This window comes from Solanum verrucosum, unplaced genomic scaffold (assembly GCF_900185275.1).
Source record: "Solanum verrucosum unplaced genomic scaffold, falcon-dt-bn FXZP01000112.1, whole genome shotgun sequence".
NCBI classification, from domain to species: Eukaryota; Viridiplantae; Streptophyta; class Magnoliopsida; order Solanales; family Solanaceae; genus Solanum; species Solanum verrucosum.
In genome coordinates this window covers 1,851,822-1,857,888 of record NW_026020441.1, presented here as the reverse complement: position 1 = coordinate 1,857,888, position 6,067 = coordinate 1,851,822, and the positions used below count along the sequence as shown (strand labels likewise).

Here is a 6,067-nt window from a genome sequence, read left to right as displayed (position 1 = left end):
TTACTGCTTCTATTCCCAAGTTAAAACTAAACCTACGTAATTTAAATAGGATTCAATTCCAAATCACAGTGAACCAATACTTGTTAATTAGTGGCTTAGCATTAGGTAAATTTAATGGTTCAAACCCCAAAATTCTCCAACTATTCTATGCTAATAATCTTAAAATGATAATTTATATCTTTGTGCCATATCGTTACTGCCAGGAGATGACATATTTATCACCTCCAATATGACAAGTTGTAATCATTGTCAATTGACCAAAAACAATTAAAAGGAATCACCAAAGTTCAACAATTACCTGAGAGCTTTTCAAAGTTCACGTATCGTCTCTACTAATTTGTTAGGAGGCTTTTTGTTTTTCTTTCGTTCTTTACTAAATTGGGTGATTTACTGATATTGGTATAACCTAATGTCACCTCACGTTCTCATAAAAGAAAGATGGGTCTGGCCCACTCCTAGACCTTTTAGCATAACCATATAACTGACACTTTGGCCTAATACTTTTAAATTATGAAATTTCCAATTTAACAACTAATAAGTACATAACTAAATATAGGAAGGACTTCTGTAAATACACTTAATATATGGGTCATTACAAAAGGAGAAGAAAAGTGGCATTTGTCAATTCCCAACCTCCAATTCCTAAGGTTTGTGTTTTCATAACAGTTTTTATTTTTTTTGTCTTTGATATGGAATTGATTGTGTTGGGACATAAATAATTTGATACATTAAGAGGGAAGATACATTACTTTTCAATTCAATGTTTCATAGTATGTTCGACAATTATCGATTTGTAATTGGTTGATTTTGTGTTTTGTTGATACACTAAAACCTTAATATTCCTTTAACAATGAAGATACATTTTTTTCAATTCAATGTTAGTGTAGTATGCTGTTGATTTTGTGTTTACCTGATCTCTTAAAATCTCAAAATTTTAGCACTGTATTGTATAGATTCAATTTTTAAATGTATCTCAGATTCAATAATGTTTCCATTGATGTATCTTTAATCATGTCAATTTCAAATACATTAAAATCATCATTTTTAGTACAAATTTGAATGTGTATCATATTCATTGATTGCTCCATTAATGTATTTTCCATTATGTTCATGTCTGATACATTTTGTTCATGATAATAATTCAAGTATTTTATTGGTTGGACTGCTGTTAATTACTTATGTATCTTATGCAATGTGTCATGTGGTTGATATGATGTCATTATAAAATTATGATGTATATACTGCATTTTCAGATTATATGTAATGTATCATTCACTCTTAATTATATCATGTGGCTGAGATTAGACAAGTACAATTTTATGTTTTGTTTTTTGAATTTGCAGGAAATGAATTATGTTATCAAAAAAATACCTGCCCATGATTTGAGATTTGGGAGCATCGTTCAACATTGATTTTGCGAATGAAATCAAAAAGTCCATAAAGAATGAAGGCATTGAACTGTTCAAGAATACGATTTTTGGACCATATTTAAACATCCCAAATTGCAATTTTTAGGGACAAATTACAAAGTGTCTGTTGTTGTTGGAGTTGCAACAGGATAACAAAGACTTGCTGCATGTTCGATAGCTACCGATTGTGTATTGCAGTTTAGTATCAAGGATTTTGCCATAATAATTGATCCTAAATGCAAAGAAAATGTTAAGGATTTTTCATACCCAGAATCCACTCCTAGGCAGTTATTACAAAGTTACCTTCCTGATGCAACTACAGGTATAACCAAGAGTCGTTTTATTCAACGCTTTATAATAGGTAATTGGGAGAACACACAGAACGACGTTCAGATGGTAATACTATACTTTGTCCATACATTCATGTTATGTCAATTTGGTGAGACCTCAATACCGATCGAAAAATTCTTAATGGTCGAACATGGTAGGTATGAATTGTATCCTTGGGGTCAGATTGCATTCGACAAGCTAATTAAATCACTCAGGCAGGACTTCAACCTTCATAAACAATTGTATCATTTATTTGGCATGCCTTATGAACTGAATGTATGGACTTATGAATGTGCATCTAGTCTAAATCCAGAGATCGTTGTTAAAGTAGAGAATTATATTCCTAAGATTTTGTAATTAGAGTGTCGTGGCTGTAAAGCCAAAATTTGGAATGTTTATGTCCATCATTTTCTCCGAGGTAACATTCATTTTACATTTGCAAATAACAATTTTTTACAAAGCTTTCAATTTTTTGTTGTAAATAACAATTTTTGTATGATACATATTTTTGTCATAATATTCAACAAATTTGTGTAATTCAGAATGCATTTTCAAACATTATTTCAACACCAGACGAAGTCGAAGCCCTTGATAAACCTGATATTCAAGATGCTCTTATTACTGGACCCTTCACAACAGCAGTTGATGCAAAGAAAGTCTAAACAAAAGATATTTCAGGTTTTGATGATTTCTCCACAAGCCCTCCTGAGCAATTGGTTAGGAGATCATCACGGGTGTCTGGTACATCATCTCAACCACCACCCAAAAGGAGAAAGAAAATTGATACACCTAAAACAAAAGTGTCGAAACCTAATTCATCTAAGCAGTTGAATGTGCCAATAAACCAGTCATTCTCAAAGCCAGATGAAGCACCTACCCCGGCTGCTAATATTTTTTTGTCCATGTTTCTTCACAAGCCTAAAGAGATAAGTCTGTAAATCCCGATATTGAAGAACTGAAAGAACATCTGAAGGACTACGTAAGTAATGATATCAATTTTATTTAGGTTTATTTATGTATAATTATAAAACTGAATGTCAATTACATTTTTTTTGGTTAGGTTGACAAGAAATTTGAGTATCTCGAGGCTTTAATAAAGACAAACCACTCTCAGTTGATGAAATCCATCCATAGGGAGGACAACCAGCAACCAAAGGTAGTGTGTTGTATATGTATTTTATTTATGTGTATTAACTTTCATAGGTTATTATGTTCTAAATTTCATTGATGAAGGATGTGGCCGACAAGTCTATGTCGTGCATGATTGAAGTTTCCGATCAAGAAGACAATGATGAACATCAAACAAGTATCTTTAAGTTTGATCAACAACCAACCTCACCAATACAAATGGATTCTGTCCATAAGGACCAAAACATTGGTGTATCTGATTTTGAGGTTGAAAATCAGGTTTATGTTACTCTATTTGTGTAGAGAATAGTTTTATGTTCATTGCGTATATCAAATTAAACAATGTATCAGTAAAATATTTGTTTAAAAAAAATTGTTCTAAAAAACAGATTGATGATACATTGAAGAATCAACAAGAAATGAAGGATGTTTTGAAACTCCAATCCTCAGATGCAAATATTCATCATACTGCAGAAACAACTGAGCATAAAAAGGTACTATTGTCATAAAAAATTTAATATTGGTACATCAACTTTGTTTTGGTACATCAAATTGTGTCAATAGGATACATTGAAATTTGATTTATGTGTATATGATACACATCATTTATGTTACATCAACATTGTTTTATAAATCAATTTTTGTGTATATGATATACTTTATTTCAAGATACATACCAGTGTTGTTCCATTAAAGTTGTGTGTATATGATACATTGATACATCAGAAGTTTTTGAAACATTAAAGATTGTGTGTAATTTGTAGTTTAATGTAAGCTGTGTTTTATACATTAACGTTTGTGTGTAAAGGATACTTTGCAGTTTAATGTATCATTACTTGTACAGTTGTTATTCAGGATGATGCATCAGGACAAGTGCCTCAACATATCTTTGAAGGAACAAGAAATGAAGATGCTTTAGATAAAGTTCAACAGAACATTAGTCAATCTGTGCCAGATTCGGCTATATTTGATACATCGATAAAATTATTATTTATTTTTCATGTATCATTTATCTATTATCTGGTTCATCAAACCTTATTAAAATATAAATTTAAATCATGTAGGATTCTACCACATATGGTACAATATCATCTGGAACTCGAGAAGCCATAGATACACTTATTGTTGATCTAGGAAAATTGTCTATTCCTGCTAAATCAGTTAGTGCGGTAAATTCACAGGAGTTAACCGGCAGCCATAGTTTCCTTTCGGACAGTCAATTACCCACTGATATTTCAATCATAGAGATTGTTGTTCGAAGCGATATAAATACTCCTCTAGCACGTAACAGGATGCCTTCAAAAAAATTTAAATCTTCTTATTTGACTTCTTTTGGGTCAAGAGAAAAGGGAAAAAAGGTCTTGGAGGATGACATTCGTCCATATTTTCTATTTGAAGGCTGTGGGATTACAAATCAACAATTGTTCTATCTGATTGATGAGTATATTCAATGGGTTAATAGAGGTCTTCTCGAAACTCATGCCAATAAGTAAGTTTTGTATTTATTTTTGATAATTTACTACAGTTGTTCCATTTTGTAATAACAACTCTTGAATATAAAATACAGGAAACCAACAGAGGATAAATACAGAGCAAAAGCCTCTTCATTTGGGTTTGAGATGATGGATTTTGTTGTTGCATTTTCGATCGATCAAAAATGGATCTATGCCATGTCACAGCCCAAAAAATGTTGGACTGATCAGGTAAAGTTGCCATGTATATGTATATTTGATGTATCTGATACATTTATTTTAATGTATCTGATACATTTATTTTAATGTATATGATACATTTATTTTATGTATCAGATACATATCAATGCCATATACCACTATTAGTCTCTCACATTTTATCTTCACCATTTTTCTTTTCAAATGTATAATTATGTTTCTAATGTTTTGTGTAGCACATCAATGCTGTTTTTACTATCTTCGTGAAAAATTAAAACTTCTCCGCATGAATCAATACAGATACACATCAGTCAATTGTTTGTTCAATACACACATCTACAATACCCATGAAAGGTATTATAACACTGAGTCTGATGATAATATTAGTACCCAAGAACACATTGACCGTGCGTCAGCTGTATCAGTACATGAGAGGTCAATCACCAACATCATGAAAGGATTTTCAATACCAACTGAATTACCATGGCATCTTGTGGATGATGTTTACATTCCGGTTAACTGTGATGGATGGTTCCATTGAGTGTTGGTTGTTGTTGAATTGAATCAGAGGTTGATACGCGTGTATGACTCTTCTCTAAGCACAAGAAAAAAAGTATATTCTGGGGAGATAAAAAAATTATCAAGGATGCTACCTTCTTACTTCCTTGACAATGATTTCTTCGAAAAAATCGAGCGAACAAACTGGGAAGAACTTGATGCATATAAGGACAAAGAAATTGGTACACTTTTAAAGCCATATCATCCTTTCAATGCTGAATATGCCCAAGGCATCATGCAACAAGAAAGTGATAGCATGTAAGTATTTATATTCTTAACTATAATCATATGTGTAAGCTTTTTTTACAAATGTATATTATGCATTTGTTGTAGAGACTTAGGGTTATATGTAGCTACATTTGCAGAGTTTTTGAGTGACCAACTTGTTATACCACCCGATGGTTATCTACGCAATAGATATGCAGCATTGTTGTGAAGATACAGCAACAACAAGGCCAAGAGTGGATACATTAGTGAGAATGACGATCCACAAAAGCCTAAGGGTGAATTTACAACACCACCTGAATAAGATTTGGTTAACTTAGAGTAGTATTCAACCATGTTTGCATAAACAGTGTTATATGTTTTTTGTTTTAAAGACAAATTCACTTTAAGTTTTAGAGTGTTTCTCTAAAAACTTATTCATATTATAGTATTTTGTTATTTATTAAAAGTTTGTGTTTTCAGTATATTGCTTTAGATACATTATGCGCTATTGCTTTATAACGTTAAGCTTCACACTCATAACTGATTGAGTTAAAGTAATTTGATAGTTTAGATACGAAATTAAGTATATGATACATAATTTTAATGTATATGGTACATGAATTTTATTCACCTTTATCAGTTACATACATGTATATGGCACATGAATTATATCCGTGTATATGATACATCAACACACAAATCGCAACAAACTATTAAATTGAACGACAACACTACTAAGAAATTTTTTATCAAAATTACTATTGT

At 31.5% G+C, this 6,067-nt stretch overlaps 1 pseudogene; it reads left to right on the top strand.

The window, feature by feature from the left end:
- Positions 1-584: 584 nt before the first annotated feature.
- LOC125808372 (uncharacterized) lies at positions 585-5,357 on the top strand (annotated as a pseudogene).
- Positions 5,358-6,067: the final 710 nt, after the last annotated feature.